Genomic DNA, 19,776 nt, shown 5'->3' with positions numbered 1-19,776 from the left:
GCATATACAACTCCCTTAGGAATTTGAGAGAATGCACCTATGCTATCATCTTTCTTCGCTATTTCGGGAACTAGTTTGAATACGGGTCTAGGGAACTTAACAACCTCAACAACAGTAGGGTTTGTAATAAATTCGGGAGTGGATGAAGAAGCCATAGTTATAAATACCTCAATCTTCCTTAAGGATGAATACTTGGATGAATTGCTTCACTTCTCTGCTAAGAATGTCTTCACTCGGGAATTTTCGTGCTCTCGAAGATTTGAATGCTTGGTGAATGAAAAAGGAGCCAAAACACTTGCTTTATAATGTTATTTTCTTCAACTACCACATTTAATGCTCTGTCAGTTAAGTTACAACTTAACTTATCTATTGGTATAGAAGTAATTTCAACTTCTCACCATCAACCGAGGGAATAATAGCATATTTTCAGTTTGTTGCTAAACCCCCAAAGGATTTTTCCTTCAGTTAGATGAAGTCTCCTGCCGATGGAGTGTTACTTTGTTCTGTCGGTGGAGGAGTATTCTCATCAACATTTTGTTCTGACTTTCTGATCCATTGTTTTAAGAATTCTTGCTTTACCTCTTCAACCTTTTCTTTACCTTTCAAACTAGGACCTTTGTTATTTATCAGTGGGGACTTGCTTATACAAAATTTTGCAATATGTCCAATTTTGTTACAAGCATAACAAGTCACATTGTTTTTCTGAATAGCTTTCCCATATCCTATGTCGGTATGTGTTCTGCATTGATTAGTTAGGTGTCCAAATCTTCCACAAACATAACATCTTACGTTCATTCTACAATTTTCTAAGTCATGACCAACTTTGTTGCATTTAGAACATTGACCGGTGGGTGTATTAGTGTTCTGATAATTTCTAGATCTACACTGATTTGTTCTATGACCATACTTGTTATAGTTAAAGCATTTCCCATTAAATTTATAAGCATTAGGTTGTCTTACCAGTTTGCTATGATCATGATTGTTTGTAGTACTGGAGCTCTCACCAATTTCAAAGCCAAGGCCATTTGTATCACCATTAGGTTTCTGATTCTTCAGCATGTCAACAAGTTCTTCTGAACTTTTCTTGAATTTCTCCTTGTGTTAATTTGCAGCAGTCAGTTCATTTTCCAAGATTCATTTGTCTCATTAGTTCAGTTCTGTCATTTTGTGTGCGCATCAAATCTATCTTCAACATATCATTTTCATGACTGAGTCTTGTGTTTTCATTTCCAGCATTATTTAGCCTTCTAGTCAAATCTTCTTCATTCTTCTTCAATTTCTTTACAAAATCTCATGGTCATATCTTGCATCTCATTCTTCATTGTACAGTTATCTTGTCTCGGTTGGTTCACCAGATCATTAAGAGTTTCCTTTTCCTCTTCTTCATTCTGCATCTTCTCACAGAGATCTCTTCTTTTATTTCTTTCTATAGTGAAATTTTCTTGAAGTCCTTGAATAATATCCTATGTAGCCTTCAGATCATCTTCAAGTTTTATATTCTTCACTTTTTCTGCATCATAGTTTGAAAGAGTTGTTTCCAATTGCTTTCTCAAGTTTTCCATCTCTACCAGTGTTGAGATCTTCCTCAAGCTGTTAGGCTTTTGAAAATAGAGGACCAAGCTCGGATACCAATTGTTAGGATTCCCAAAGATACTGAGAGGGGGGCTGAATTAGTATCTGACGGTAATAATATTTTCTTAACTTATAACATGAAAAATATATTAAAACTGTGTGTCGGTAAACCAAAAATAATGCAGCAAATAAGAATAACAACCACAACATGAAAAACACACCATAACACAATATTTTAACGAGGAAACCCAATGTGGGAGAAACCTCAATGGGATTTGTGACCCACAATATTCGCTTACTAGCCAATAAGGGAATATTACTGCTACAATAGGGGCCTGCACATGCAGGAAGACCAAGTGTCTAGAGCTCACTACTCAATTACAAAGGAAATCACACTAACATACAAAAATGGATTATACTAATCCAATGTCTTGTACTGCTTCAGATTAGCATCTGCTATGCCAAATTCAGTATAGATTTAAGCTCTGCTACATACATAAACTCTTATCCAATAATTTGCATATTAAGTCTGCTCCCTTCTATTCATATTTCGCATCATACATCTTACAAAATGATCTACAATGATCTCATACATATATGAGTCATGTTACAATCCACCATGTCGGCTACAAAAGATTTTACAATTAATTACAAAATACATTAATACAAAATTGTTGTCGGCCAGGGTGTCGGTATTCTTCTTTTCGGTGTCGATGTTCTATATGCCGGTGTAGAGTCTGTCAGTGCCGGTGTCTGTGTCTGTCTGCCGGTATCACATGATTGCAAGGTTGCCATCAATGACAATACTTTCAATCACCTACAATTTCTCATTGGAGTGTGCATTTGCCAACAGATTATGACAAATATCCTTTCCTTTCCTCATAGAAGTACTGGTTACAGAAGTTTTAAAAGAAGATTCAGGCGGTTTTGAAACACTATTATCAAAGTTGTTTAACTCAAATGCAGTCAACTTTCCAATAAGAGAATCAACAGTGACTTTATCTTTAGAAATAGATCTCAGTTCTTGAATTGTAGAAACTCTAATAGCATATTGTGGTAGGAGAGTTCTAAGCATTTTACTAACAACAACATCATCATCAATCTTACCTCCAGCACTTTTAATACCTCCTACAACTTCTTTAATCCTTTGACCATATTCTGCAATGCTCTCACCATCAACCATTTTCATGTCATCAAATTTTCCTCTTAAACTTTCTTTTTTTGCTCTTTGTACATGTTTATCTCCTCCATAAATCAGGTTTAATTTCTCCCATACCTCAAATTCGGTTTTTAATCCATGAACATCTATATACTCAGAATAAGATAAAGTACTTACAATTGCTTACAAGGCTTGAATGTTTCCTTGTTGTTCTTTAAGCTCATCCGGAGTCAAGGGGCTAGTAGCAGGAGCAACATACTTATTTACCACATGATTCCAATACTGAGCACCCAATCCTTTAATTTATATCTTCATCTAGTCTTTCCATATCCAATAGTTGTCCTTGGTAAACTTGGGACCCTCCTTCTTCATCATCTTTCTTTAAGATCTTTCCCTCAAGTTGTTAAGCTTTCTGCACACAGAGGACCAATGCTCTGATACCAATTGTTAATCTTAGAGGATCTGGTTAATACTGAGAGGGGGGTGAATCAATATTAACAACAATTTCAAACTTAAAACTTGAACTAATAAAACTTCACCAAATCAATCATAAACTAGTAATAAACTCTTTTCCATTACTGGTAATCACTAATAACCAATTGTTAATGTAATTTATCAAGTCTACACATTAACTGAAGATAAAACATAACATCACATAAAAACATTCACCATATGAATACCATGTTTTTCACGTGGAAACCCAAATAGAAAAAAACCACGATGGGAATTGGTACCCACAAAAATTGTGAACTCTTTCAGAATGCACCATGTTAGGAGCCTAGCCCCGTTAGGAGCTTATAATGATGCCTGGTTAGGAGCAGACCCTATTAGGAGTCACCCGGTTAAGGGATTTAGATGATGAGCCTTGTTAGGAGCCTTGACCTGTTAGGATCAACCTCGCAAGAGGATTTAACACTCAAATGTTGAGCTAGCTGGTTAAGGGATTTACAAAGTAAGGCCTGTTAGGACCTACCCGATTAAGAGATTTTAGCTGTTGCAACTGTTAAGGAACAATAGTGAATGATCTGGGTATAGAACTTAACTACTTGCTTGATCAAATCCAATTCTACTCCAAATCTACTACACTTTGGTAGATCTCTCACACTCTGGTTCGGCTTCACACTCTTCTCAAAACCACCGACACAACAAACATCAACTGTACTGACTTAAATAACCTTTACAACTTAGTCGGTTACAAAACGCTAAGACTTACAATATAGATCATCACAAATCTTTACAACTCATTACAGATCATCATATATATCATTACAATCAATTACAAATCAATATCAATCGTTGAGTAATTGTAACTCATCACAACAACTCGATCTGATACAAAGTCAACCCCTTAGCTCATTTTGCTAAGCACTTTGCACATTCCCAAGAAATTTGCTCTTGATCACGCCAAAACATCATTCAAACACTTCATGTGGTTCCAGCCACGTCATCACCAGCATTTGAACTTGATGTAGATCACCGCCAAACCAAAAATCATTACTGGTTAAGAGAATTCTTTACCAGTCCTTAAACCCTTCTTAAACCCTAGCAAGAATACAACAGAAATCATAAACGTGACTTCTTGTAACCAAAACATGATGTGGTTCCGGTTAGATACATATTATAATGATACAAACTCACATTCCAAACCACAACACTTCAATCATCACCAATCGCCAAATCTAATCAAAACATTTCCTTGTTTACCGGTTAGAGTCCTAATTCCCAGTTTCTTGTCCTCAATATCGGTAAGGCATTTCTGGTAGACGAAGAAGACTAAGATGACAAAATACAACATAGTAAACTTCAGTTGCCATCAATGACAACACAAATAACAGATCAAAGTCATCCAATCATGCAATCTCAATCTCTTCATCACAATGTCATCACAAACAGTCTTTTACCGGTTTAGTCATCATTATTTATCTACATCAGTTATGCCAATCATGCCAACATCATCTAGTAAAACTAAAAGTATGCACCAATTAAGGCTATTATAGTGTATTCTTGTTGTTGAAACTTATGAGGCCTATGCTAAAACCTTAGATTTGGTTGGTAGTGAAATTCATAAATAGTCGAAGACCTAATTGTTTCATCACTACATACCCAGCGAAAGATTTTACTATACCCAAATTGTCTAACAAAAATTAAGTAGCTCTTAGAAGTTAATCAACATTGTCCTTCTCCAATACCTAACCCTAGCGTGTGCCCATAAATTCTCTCTCTCTCTCTCTCTCTCTCTCTCTCTCTCTCTCTCTCTCTCTCTCTCTCTCTCTCTCTCTCTCTCACACACACACACACACACACACACATTATAATAAGAAAGGAAATAGTTATAACCCTTTTTGACCTACTCTCAAGCATACTCAGCCATAAGATTTATATTTCCAATTAAGTTACATTGAATAATCATTAAGTTACATTGAATTCTCAAACAGATGGTTAATGATAGTAAAATTTTATATCATTCAAGAAATTAGAATGAAATGGTAGAGTAGGGCACTTTTGCTTCTTAAGGTAAAACAATGTGCAAAATATGATTTAAGTGTGTTAGGTTGTCTTTTAAAGTGTCCAAACAAATGTTTCCTTTCAGAAAACCATTCAATTCATTATTCTAATGAAGCATTCAATTATCACAAGGGAAACTGAATCTTTAGAAGATAAAGATAAAAACGAACAAGACAAATCATTTTGTATCAATATTTCAACACAATTTTGATCAATGAACATGAATCTGAATAGATCTTAGTAGGTTAGTAGAGCCACAACTAACTCATAGCATGATACACTAGATAGATACTAGAAGGAACTTTAAATTTCATAAATAAGCTAAAAAGAAATTAAGTAAAACAAAATTTAATCATTCAAGAGAATTTGTGCATCTTTGTTGAATTTTGTCCATAAGTTTTTATGAAGGTTGTGCTGATTCAAAATAGCAATTATTATTACAATATCTCAAAAAAATAACATTTTCCATTTATTATTTGATGGGTGTCCATACCCTATTCGAAGCTCCAATTTGAGCACATGTGGGCAAGATGTTGGTTTGCATTCATTTAAAAGTTTCTAAATTTCAACAATCAAATTTTGAAAATGTTTCTCAAACAAGTGCCCTTTTCCATATTTCCACATTTTGGAGCATTTCTACCATATTATGTGTATAAAGAGAGATGATTATGCATATCTCTATATACACACATTTCTTTGAGGCATTTTGCCAAATATTTCATATGCCTTATATATGCCTTGTCTATGCTTGTCTATGCTGCAAATTTTGGATAGATTTCTACAATATATATGTGCATACAAAGAAAAAGGGAGACTAGGCAGTCATGAGACCACATTTATTTGAGGCATTTATCAAACAGTTCGCATGCCTTGTCAGTTTGGTAGTTCATAGAAATTTTGGTTAATGAAAATGTTATAGTTTAGAGAAGCCGTATTAACAATGAACCTAAAAATATGTTTCCATCATTAAATTAACCCAATCTCCTCTCTTTGGAGAGGTGACATTTGAAAATATTAAACTTTCACATATCACAACCAAAATGGGGATGACAACTATTACATTTAATAAAGTTTTAATGAGTATAGATATTGCTTCAATCTATTTACAATTAATGAAAAGCATATCTTAAATTTCAGGGTTTTGAATTTTTCGCAATTTCTAGCCATTTAGACTTGTTTCCAGTAAACAATTTCTAGGCATGAGACTCATTTCTCATGAAATCCTAACTTAATATATAACATATTTTCTAATTATATTGATTCTTATTGATACTGTAGAGTAGGTTATGTTAAATTTTTTATATAATTGATATTAAATATAGTATTAGTTATGTAAATAGAATGAGAATGAAAGCATATTTGAGATTTATATTGATTTCAAAGATTTGAAAAAGTTACAAGCTTAATTATATACAACAATTAATTTTAGTTATGAATTCATGCATTAAAGGTTGAGAGCACATTGTCAAAATGGATTTGGTTAATAACAAAAAATTTGCAGCAAAACTTGGAGTTTGTGGCAAAATTACAAGATAGGGTTTTCTAGCAAGCATATTTGCAAACAAACATAGATTTGTGATTGTTGTGTTTTTTAAACAAAGAATGCACACAAAGCTTACAATGTTTATTTATTTATTTTGGTTAGAGGTTAATTAATTATTTGGTCAATAAATAATGGCCCCTTTAAAGTCACCTAATTTTGTTAGGGTATCATCTTGAATTCCATTTTTTTTGTGCGTAGGGATTTATGTAATCAACTTGATTTTAGAGTTCTTTAATAGCAATTCAATTTCATTAATAGATGAAGGGTCATTAATTTCGTTTTTTATTTTCTTAATTAGGAGAAATTTAGCAATTAGCTTCCTTGCATTGATGGATTTTTTTTTTAATTTTTAAATATGCTAGCATTTATTGTACAATTATGAGTATATATTGAAAAAAATCTATTAATCATATAAAATACAATGTTAGTTATATAAATATGAATAGAATGGAAGCATACTTATAATTTATATTAGTTTCAAAGATTTGGAAAAATTGAGTCTAATTATATAAAACAATTAACTCTAATCATTAGTGCATGTCTTAAGTGCATTACTATCTATGAACAAATATGTAGCAAATATAAGTTAAGTTGTGGAAGCAACCAATGCCAAAAATAAATGTGTGGACCCCCAATTTGAGTTGGGAAGGAAGAGTTAATAAAATTATAAGATTGTTATGTGACTTTTTTCTCCAAGAGAAGATAAAGTGATGAAATTACCCTTTTAAAATTAAAAAAGATGATAAAAAAAATAAAAGATATTATAATCTTTCTCTTTAAAGAAAGGTTAATAAAGAATGTTTATGAAAAACTCTCTTAAAAGAGAGTTATAATTATATTTATTAAAGGATAAATAAGGGTGACCTTTTCAAAAGGATGTGATGGTTTGGAAACCATCCTTTAAAAGGTTATATAAGTCATTTATGTGAGACTTTGAAGGGGAGATGGAGATCACTCATGGAAGAAAAAAAAGTTGGTGGCTCGGTGGGCTATGGGCATTAGTGAGAAGGGGCACAATGTGTCCAACTTGGGGTACAACGTACACTCGGGCGTGTCCTAGCCAGGACAATGTTTTTCATGTTGTGAAGGCATGCAGGATTTTGTATAAGAACCATGGATTCTGTGTAAGAACCGGTTTCCTTTGCAGGGTGCCATAGCCATAAAGGACCCAGGACCACTAGAATCTTCTTAGAGTGAGAATGATTATTCCATGTGCTCAAGATTAGGATAACTATTGGAAACCTTGATGCTATAAGATATTAAGAAATGTGAATTGATGATAATATGGTTGGGTTATATGGCTATGCTATTCACTTTATTGTGCTAACAATTGACTTTATAATTATGACCAAATTATTACATGTCATAGTCACTTTGTCTATTTACATCTAGTTAAATCTTATCACATCTTATAAATATTCTTAACATTAATAAATTTTGGAAAAAAGTGTCATTACAGAGATGATAGGAGATATGAATAGAGATGAGGTGGATGGTCAAGCATACTCACACTTGTGTGAGCATGGAGGTGGCATGTGTGAAAAGCATGTTCACACATGTATGAGAATGGAGTGGGATGTGTCAATATTAAGAGACATGATGGAGGGCTAAAATTCCTCCAAGTTGGCTTGTTCATACATGTGAGCAAGGTGTAATGTCCCATAAATGGAGTTGACCAATTCTTATATAATGCACAAGTCAATTGTTTGTCTTATATCAACCCGGTCTGTTGTTTATAACCAAATAAGAATTAGTGTTATATATATATATATATATATACACACACGCGCGCTCGCGCGTGCGCGTGCGCGCGCACACACACACACACACACTTTGCCCCCCAAATGATTTGTTCATCCCTCTTATCTATTTACATTTGAGGGAGACACTACTCTTCATGGCATGCCTCTTGACTTTCCATTAAACTTAATTAACTTGTTGTCATATTATATTATATTATTATTATTATTTATATTTTAATATTATTATTAAATCTTATTTCACACAAGGGACATTACACAAGGAGTGTGATGAGTCAAGCATGCTACACGTGTGAGTATGGAATAGGTTGAGGGCATATATAAGGAAATGAAAGGTCAAGATTTTAATCCTTGTTGATGGATTTGATGATTAGAATTTGAAGGATAAAGTTTTAATAGATGAAAATGTTAGGGGATTAATTATCCTAATAAATTAATTAAATGTGTATGAATTAATTGTTTAGTCAGAAGAATTGAGAGCTAAGGTTAATCAATTTATGTTGATTTTAGTAAATAACTTTAGAAGTGTAAAGAGGAATAAATTGATCAAATTAATGGGTTATTGTTGGCCTCTATTTGAAACTCATCCAAATTGGAACTTTTTAAGTTCTACCACTGTCCCATGAATAACAACTCCTATGAACAGGGTAGCCTCGACGTGTGTATTCTAATCTCTTTTGATGATTTGTTGAAAATAATTTAGTTAGAATATTGCCGATAGATTTTTGTAAATTGATGTTTACTGGCTAGCACTTTTGGAGGTAAAGTAAGGGCTTAGATTCCACATCTACAGTCGGATGATTTGATTGTTTTCAGAGATTTAAAAAAAGGAAGAGCATGTGGATTCAAGACAATTGCAAGAGATGTCGATGTGATCTATGTTCCCATTGTTCAAGCTAGAGCAAAATTAATTATATGGGCGTCTATCGAAAAGAAAGTAAGTGAACAGGTGAGCCATTTCATAAAATGTCAATATAAAGTTAGGAGATGCACAAAATAGGTCTTCATAAAATGTCAATATAATGTTAGGATATGCACAAAACAACTCGTTCAATTGGAGGCTCATAAAACTTCAAGCAAATGCAAATGGCAAAATTCACTTTATAAGAAGCATGTTTTCATATGTCAAAACTCTAGCAAGCCACAGTTACTCAAGCTGCCAATATGGGTATTAGGACAAATAAAAAATATACAGTCAAGACCCTTGAATCAGTATCTAACCGATTGGCAGAATATTTAACCTTATTAAGTATTTTGTATTCCAAAACGGTGTACCGATAAATAAGACTTAATGCAGTAAACAGGAACAATAAAGACAACATAGAAAACACACCATAACACAAGATGTTTAACGAGGAAACCCGGTGTGGGAAAAACCTCGGTGGGATTTGTGACCCACAATATTCACTCATTGGCCAATAAATAAATATTACTTACAATGAGGGGTCTACACATGTCGGAAGGCCAACTACCTAGAGCTCACTGCTCAATCTACTAAATAGAAGTCTCACTGACTTACAAAATGGATTATGAGAATCCAATACAATGTACTGCTTCAAATCAGCATCAACTATGTTAAGTTCAGTACCAGTTTAAGCTCATACTATACCATAAACCTTATACAAAATCTGCCTTATGCATTCGCACATATCTTCCTTAATATTCGCTCATTCATGTTCCATCCTTTTTTATCCTTCTTACAAAATGATTTACAAGATCTCATACATATACGAGTCTATTACAATATGCCATGTCAGTTTTACAAAAGATAATTACAATTAAATACAATAAACAAAAGTTTATTCCTGTCAGCTGGGGTGTCAGTTTGCATTGTTGTCGGTGCCTGTCGGTGGTTTACCAAATGAATGCCACAAGGTTGCCATCATTGACAACACCATCAATTCTCATTAGAGTGTATAATGCCAACAATCTCCCCCTTTGTCATTGATAGCAACACTCATGAGAAAAATCCAAGAAGTTAAGTCCAAAAATTTACCAAAAATATGTGCTCTGTTAATGCATGATAGCTTCGGTAAGATAAATGATTGAATGAGAGATAAATGAAGTCTCTCATTCAATCATTTATCATATCGATAATCATGATGGAAACCTTCAAGCAATTAATTCTTCTTTGATAGTCATTCTACATTTGCATATAATTAACCTATTCAGTCCGATCAAATCCTTAACATTGATAATCATACTATATCATTTGTTTATGTTCATTGATTACTAATCATGCTCATGCATTCCGATTTGTATCGATTAACATAATTGATAAATATAAAATGATTAATCAAACACCGATTGATATCGGGTTATTTGTGCTCCGATTAATATCAGGTGACATGATCAAGTTTACTGATAGTTATCGGCTGTTAGGATTATGCAAACACCAATAGTCATCGGGTGTTTAAGTATAAACATATCGGTTGGCATTAGTAATGAACATGCATTGTTTGGTATTAACAAAGAGGCACGATCAAGTAATGTCTTGATCAGTCATGGCATTGCTTGATCGTACCCCACTTGTTATATACATACATTGGATGGCATTCGTGAGAAAGGACATAGAAAATAACAAATGCTCCTCTCACCTGCCACAAAAAAAAGAAGATAGTCAAATTCATATGTTAATTCAATAATATATAGAACTAGATCAGTTTAAATAGAATATAACTTGCATATTGAATGTAAATTGAACATCATTTACATGGTATCAGAGCTATAGTTAAATCGAACCTGAGGCTGTTCAATTTTACGTAAAATTCAAATCAAGCATATATTCAAAATCACAATTCTATCAATGGCTAGCGCTATCAGATTTGAAGATAGGCTTGCAGGAGGTGATGACTTCTCTGCATGGAAATTCAGAATTCAAATGATTCTAAAAGAAAATAAAGTTGAAACATTTGTAAAAACTAAAACTGAAGAACCTGAGACTGAACCTGACAAAGCAATCTGGAGATAAGGAAATGATAAAGCTATAAAAATCATAGTTGATGGGGGTGAGGAACAACATTATGCCCATCATAAGGAAGCGTGAAACAACCTTCAATATGTTCAAAGCACTTGAAGATGCTTTTGAGATATCTAATGCCAATAGAACCTTGGCTCTAAAAAGAGAGATAAATCACATAGTCATGACAAAAGGAGAATCAGTCAACGCCTACTTCATGCGAATATCTGCCCTAAGGGATGAACTGGCAACCCTTGGATATGAGATCCAAAGCAAAGAATTAACCCTCATTGCTCTAGATGGATTGCCTAGCATATGGAAAACATTCGTCCAAGGCATCAGTGCAAAGGATAACTTTCCAAAGTTCGATAGGCTGAAGGCTGACTGTCTCCAAGAGGAATCAAGGCAAAATAAGAAAGGGATCAAACAGAAGAATATAGATGAAGATCTCCAAGGTCTTAATACAAACTCAAATAAGAAAGGCAAGCAGAAGCAATTCGGAAAGAGAAAAGGGTGTCACGGCAAGAACTCCTTCGAGAAAGACCTCTCTCAAATTCAATGTTACAGATGTGACAAATTTGGGAACTATGTTGCCAAATGTCCAGAAAGAGCTAAACAAGCCACATTTGTCAAAGCAAGAAAATCCAAAAGAGAAGAAGACTCCGAGAAGTATGTACTCTATTCAGCACTAACAAATCAAATATCCAACAAAGTGAACTCCTCGGTGATCGACAGTGGCTCATCCAGACACGTCACAAGATTCAGAAAAGTACTAGACTCCATGAAAGAAGAGAATGATGAGGAAGTAACTATCAGAGATGATTCTATACACCTTGTCAAAGGAGTTGGAACCTGCACCATCAAACTAAAGTCGAGTGTATCATTACAACTTAGAGGAGTGCTATATGTTCCAGGCATCAAAAGAAATCTAGTCTCAATATCAGCACTAGAGGACAATGGATATAGAGTAACCTTCATGGACAACAAAGTACTGGCTTGGTCAAAGAACTCATCCATAAAGAAAGCTAAAACAATTGGTCAAAGACAAGGCTGTTTGTATGAGCTATGTACAGAACCCAACTTAGCCCTAACTCATGAGAACACAGATGCAAATGAAATCTGGCACAGAAGACTAGGCCACCTAAATTTTAGAGTTTTATCATCAATGGGGGACCTTGTCACAGGTCTACCCAAGTTAAAGCAATATCATTCAGGGGCATACAAAGGATGTGCCCTAGGTAAGAATACTAAGGGTGCTTTTCAAAATAGTACTAAGAAAACAAGTAAAATTTTATAGTTAGTTCATTATGATGTATGTGGACCTATGTCTGTACCTTCATTGGGGGGATTTTTGTATTATATAATATTTGTTGATGACTACTCTAGGAAAACTTGAATCTACTTTTTGAAATGTAAAAAATCAAAAGAGATCCTTAATAGGTTTAAAGAATTAAAATCACTAACAGAGAACTACTTAGGAAATAAAATTAAAACCCTAAAAACTGACAATGGGGGGAATACAAATCAGAATTATTTAAAGAGTTTTGTAAAAATTCAGGGATTAAGAGGAAGTTAACAATACCCTACAACCCTCAACAAAATGGGATAGCTGAAAGGAAAAAAAGGACAATTGTTGAAGCTGCCAAAGCTATGATTCTTGATCAGAATCTAAATATCAATCTTTGGGCAGAAGCAACTAGCACTGTTGTATATATTCAAAACAGATGTCCCCACTTTCATCTTGAAGATAAAACCCCTAAGGAAGTCTTTACTAAATCAAAACCTGATATTAGCCACCTTAGGATATTTGGATGCCTTGTCTATATTCATGTACCTAAGGAGAAAAGATTAAAACTAGAGCCTTCTGGAAAAAGGGGAATCTTTGTAGGATATAGTGAAACCTCCAAAGCTTATAAGATCTATATACCTAGTCAAAAGAATATTGAACTAAGCAGGGATGTGATCTTTGAAGAAGACTTAGCCTTCAAAAGAGCCCAAAGCTCTCTAAACCCTAAAGTCTATATCCCCACCCTTAGTATAGATAGAAATCCTACTCCTGAGCTTCAGAGGGAGAATCCTAAGGAAACTATAAGTGAAACTCAAAGTCCACTTAGAGAAAACCTCAAGAAAAGACCACTATAGGCCACCAAAACTGTAGCAGAAGCTCGGAAGTTTGTTGCTCCTTCAGGGACCTTCAGGGAAAGCAAAAGGCCTAACAGATTCACTAGCAATGTTACCCTTATGAATAATCTCTCTAAAGTCGAACCAAACAATGTATCAGAGGCTTTTGAACATCAAGTATGGAAGGATGCCACGTCTGAAGAGTATTAGTCCATTATGAAAAATGATGTTTGGGAGATTGTTCCTAGGCCGACTAAAAAATCTGTTGTTTCATCTAAATGGTTTTTTAAGATTAAACATGCTGCAGACGATAGTATTGAAAAACACAAGGCTAGATTTGTAGCTAGAAGTTTCTCTCAAAGGGAAGGGATAGATTATGAAGAAACTTTTGCATCACTTGCCAAATATACATCAGTAAGAGCTGTATTAGCCATTGCAGCATCTAAGGGGTGGAAGGTACACCAGATGGATGTTAAGACAACATTTCTAAATGGTGAGATCTCAGAAGAAATCTACCTAGAGCAACCTGAAGGGTTTGAAGTCTATGATACAAAGTCTCATGTATGTAGACTCAAGAAAACTCTCTATGGGTTTAAACAGGCTCCCAGGGCCTAGTATGAAAGAATTGACACCTATCTCTCAAGACTAGGTTTCTCTAAGAATGATGCAGATCCTAATCTCTACTACAAAAGAAATAAAGGTGATATGCTAATATTGATTTTATATGTTGATGACTTATTAATCACAGGAAATGATCATCTTATAGATCAATGAAAGAAAGATCTATCCAAAGAATTTGACATGAAGGACTTGGGACTCCTTCATTACTTCCTAGGATTGCAAGTATGGCAGAATTCTGACAGCATTATACTAAACCAAGGGAAGTATACCTTGGATATATTGAAGAAATTTGGAATGCTGAACTGTAGGCCCATGACCTCTCCTATGGAAACCAATTTACATAAACTTAAAGAAGCAGCAGCAAAGTCACAACCCACTGACTCTACTCAGTACAAACAAATAATTGGGTCGCTGATGTACCTGGTGAATACAAGGCCAGATATATGTTATGCAGTTAATGACTTAAGTCAGTTCATGTGTGAACCCAAGGAGATACACTTGGTTGCAGTAAAGCACATCATGAGATACCTACAAGGTACTCTAAACCTTGGTCTTAAATATGAGAAAGTTGACATAAACCTCCATGGATTTACAGATTCAGATTGGGCTAGAAGTGTAACTAACTAGAAAAAACACTTCAGGGTGTTGCTTCAGTCTAGGTTCAGCCATGATATCTTAGATCAGCAAGAAGCAGCCTTCAATAGCTCAAAGCTCTACCGAGGCCGAATACATTGCAGCTTCTATAGCTGCCCGAAAAGCAGTATGGCTTAGGAAGTTGCTTGTGAGGTTGTTTGGAGAGCCTATGAAACCCATTGTTATACATTGTGACAAACAAAGCTGCATAAAACTTTCAGTGAATCCACTGTTCCATGACAGATCCAAGCATATTGAGATTTCATACCACTATGTGCGAGATATGGTAGACAAGAATGTGATCCAATTAGAATATGTTTGTACAGGAGATCAAACTGCAGATATTCTGACCAAACCTCTTTCCAGAGTGAAGGTTGATCACTTTAGAAAAGGTTTAGGTATGATAGAAAGGTAATTTGCTTTGTAATCTGCATTTGCATATCAATAAGATGTTTAATGTGTAAACTTCTTTGTCATGATAGGACATTTTGGATCTTTATCCCCAGAGTTCTTATCTAAGAGGTGACGATCTCTCAAGATAATGAACACTTGTATGGAGACATTATAAGATGACGATCTTATAATGTCCAAACTAGTTATCATGTTGGATCTCTGGTGTGTCATGGATGTGCCATGATTGTGTTGTGATAAAACATTTGTATAAAGTGTTAGTGCACATATCACAACTTGGATAAGATGAGAAGTTAATCCTCCTCATATGATTATCCTTAAATATTGCGTGTTTAGGCAATACTGATATCACATGCTTAAGTGATATCCTATTATCACAAAATTGGCGTGATGGACATCAGTATCACATGTTTAGGTGATACTTCATATCATGTGATTAGGTGGTACGATTCTCTAGAATGTCAAATTAAGTAAAGAATGATATCTATCATTTGAATTGTGATGCTTGAATATATTGCTTACATTCATCTTACCTAGCTAAGAGGGAGTGTTAATGCATGATAGCTTCGGTAAGATAAATGATTGAATGAGAGATAAATGAAATCTCTCATTCAATCATTTATCATATCGGTAATCATGATGGAAACCTTCAAGCAATTAATTCTTCTTTGATAGTCATTCTACATTTGCATATAATTAACCTATTAAGTTCGATCAAATCCTTAACATTGATAATCATACTATATCATTTGTTTATGTTTATCGATTACTAATCATGCTCATGCATTCCGATTTGTATCGATTAACATAATTGATAAATATAAAATGATTAATCAAACACCGATTGATATCGAGTTATATGTGCTCCGATTAATATTAGGTGGCATGATAAAGTTTACCGATAGTTATTGGTTGTCAAGCATACGCCGATAGTTATCGGTTGTTAAGGCTAAGCATATGCCGATAGTTATCAATTGTTAGGATTATGCAAACACCGATAGTCATCGGGTGTTTAAGTATAAACATACCGATTGGCATTAGTAATGAACATGCATTGTTTGGTATTAACAAAGAGGCACGATCAAGTAATGTCTTGATCGGTCATGACCAATCAAGGCATTGCTTGATCGTATCCCACTTGTTATATACATATATTGAATGGCATTCGTGAGATAGGACATAGAAAATAACAAATGCTCCTCTCACCTGCCACCAAAAAAAGAAGATAGTCAGATTCATATGTTAATTAAGTAATATATAGAACTAGATCAGTTTAAATAGAATATAACTTGCATATTGAATGTAAATTAAACATCATTTACATGCTCCCCCTGAGCAGATGATCTCCTCTGAATAGCCATTTTTCTCTATCCACTACTCCCCGTTTGACATCAATGACAAAGGTCGTCAAAAATTGTCAAACAAGTGCAAAATCTCACCTTAAGGTTTGTAACCGGTTGATTACAATCTGAAATATATCAGCCAAAACCAAGTTTAAACTCTACATGAATCTATTGCTATCATTCATGGTTGCCTCAGTTCGTTGGATCGTGCCGGTGAGATGATGCATATGCTCTTCTGGTGATCTTTCCCCTTGAATTAATGCCTTAGAGATTTCATTTCTCAAAGAGATAAGGTTATCCAATTTAGGACTAAGTTTATACTTAAGCTCCTTGGCATTTGCCTCGATCCTTGCTTTTTATTTCTCAAATTTCTCCAACTTTTCCTCAAATCCTGCTATTTTTTGCTCAATAACTGATATAGGTTCGGATGAACCAATAATGTTATCAGCTATATCATCTATTTCCTTTTGTACTCTGCTTATTTCTTTTTCAATGTCCTAAGTCAACAGATGTGGCTTGCATGTTTCCCTGTACAGTTCCTTATATTCCAAAATTGTTTTATTCAGTGCCGGTAAAAGTGTGTTAATGTGTTCAGTGCACTTTTTTATTGTGTCCTCAAAGAATTTTTTTTTTCTTTTTCCATTTTCTCTTTGAATGTATCCTCATTTACTTTATCAACTGTTATTATATTTCCAGCAATAAATTTAGACAATGTGTCTAACTGACCTAAAGAATCCTTTACATGATCTATATTGCATTTTAGTGCAATCGTCTTAAGAATAGGTATTGTAGCATCAATTGCCTTGCAGGCCAATGCATTACAGTCAGTTATCTTCTTAATAGAGTCCAGAAGTACCTCTATCACATTGGTAGGTCTGAATTCGAATGTCTGACCAAACTGCCTTTATTATTTCAGTGTTTCCAGTATTAGTAACCCACTTGCTTGTATCAACCTCTGGTGGATCAGTCTAAGTTTCCATTTCAGCTAGCAACGGTTTGGGTTTCTCAGTGATTACCGGTTTCACTATCTCAATATGTACATGTGCTTCTGTCGGTTTCTTTGTTGGTTTATCTATGTTATCAGCTGTCGGTATCTCTATCTCTATCTCTATCTTTGTAGGTTTCTTAGTGTCAGCATCTATACTACCAATATGTATTCCACTGTCCAAAGGTTGCTCTGAATGCTCTTTTTGCTTTGTTTGTATTTCAACCTCAACATTTTCTGTCAGTTGCTCAACAATGTTTCCACTGTCAGCAATATCATTTTGTACCTCTGTGTTGTCCTTGTCCACAACAATGTTCACTTCCTGAGCAACATTCATGGTGAATAGAATTTTTTATTCAAGGTTAGTGTCATCATGTATTATGTCCACGTTTTCAGTAGTCGGTGTATCATCAGTATGTACCGGTGTAGTATCCAAGGGTGGTGGTAAGTTGTCAGTTATTTTGATGTTTGGTATTCCACCAATTTTACTTTTCCCTTTGTCCTTGTCCTTCTGATATACCTTGAATGTTTTCTTAGGTCGGTTCAATTCTTCATGTTTTTCCTTTTCTACAAAAAAGATATCCCGTTTATCAGTCATTTCCTCTGCAATTTCATTAACTCTACCAGCCATTAAGCTCACTTGTTGGTGACCACTAGCAAAAACTGATCTGTTAGCCTCACAAATTAATTCATCAATCTCCTCTTTGGAGTTAACTGGATGTACAACTAGAAGTTTTTCAACCTAAGTTTCTTGTCTAACTCCATTACTGCAATCCTCTTTGCATCTAACCTTCTATACAGATCATTTGGTAAGTCATCTACAACTTCAATTAACACTTTCTTGTATATGTCCAGATGCAGAATTATATTGTTTTCAATACTTTCCTTTTTCTGAATCAGTGAATGTGCTATACAATTTGCTCACATTTGCCAAGTTACCGTCACCAGTGATTTCATTCAGTAAATTATCCAAAGGTGGTATAACCTGTTTCTGTTTCTTCTTGGGTGTTAACTTCTTTGTTGGTTGTCTTACCACTTGTTGCTTCTTTCTCAAAGTTCTTGTTTTCTTGGGTGAAAGAGAGGGTACCAGTGAGGGTTTTCTCTTCCTATCAACTCTCTTGAATTCAGCAAGTATCTCACTGTCAGATAATGTACCAACCGGTGAAATATGTGCCTCTGGTTGCAATCCTTCCAGTTCACTTGCCTTTATTCCAGTAATGTTCATGATGTTTTCTTTGATTTCCTCAACTTGCTTTGATGCACTCCTTATATACTTTTCTCTTTTCTTTCTTTCTTTCATTGTTTGTACACCACTCTCAATTGTTTCCGCACTACCAAAAACTTTTTATGTTGGTTCTCTAGGTGCTTCTAACATGGCTTTAGCATGAGTCTCAATAATATTCACATCAGCCTCATACCCCATTTCAGTTACCCATACAGTTCTAGGAAGAACTGCTTCCATCCATATTTCATCTTTCTTAATCACAAAACAGATTTCTTTGTCATATTTATCTACTACACTCTGTGGTAGTCTCTCTCTGGTTTTCATTTTGGTTTGGAAAGCTTTGAAATATTCAGTTATATTGTTTTCCATAGCAGTACCCATGCCGGTGAAAGCTTCTTGCAATTGTTTACCTACCGGTATGTCATATCCAAAATCTTTTTGTCCAATACCGAGAATTTCTTTTGAGAAATACAACATAAGGCATACCAAAAGATTACCAAACGAAATGTCTCTTTCTTATCACCTTTTATCTTTTTCAAGTTATCTATTAGTTCATCCTTCAGCCATTCACACACATCTATTTTTGCATTATTATTTACCATATCATAAGCACTTTTAATGCAAAGATTAGAAACTGAATTATGTTTGTTTGCATGTGTAGTCTTGTAACCTAAAATCATACTTATGAAACTCACATTGATATCCTTGATGTCATTTACTCTCAAAGATCTACTATTAGATGTTGCTTCGGTTAAGGTCATGACTGTGCTGTTAGGTACCTTCTTTGTCTTGTCAGGTCTGTTGTCGGTTGAGGGTAAACTTGTCACTGCCCTAATTGCTTGCCGGGTGATTTTGCAGACTGAATCTAACCAAAGAAATTCTCCATGTGCCATACTTAAAACAATTCTCACTACTTCCTTCGAAAATTTAGGGATGTCC

The sequence above is a fragment of the Cryptomeria japonica genome, chromosome 6 (genome assembly GCF_030272615.1).
Source record: "Cryptomeria japonica chromosome 6, Sugi_1.0, whole genome shotgun sequence".
NCBI classification, from domain to species: domain Eukaryota; kingdom Viridiplantae; phylum Streptophyta; class Pinopsida; order Cupressales; family Cupressaceae; genus Cryptomeria; species Cryptomeria japonica.
This window is presented reverse-complemented; position numbering follows the sequence as displayed.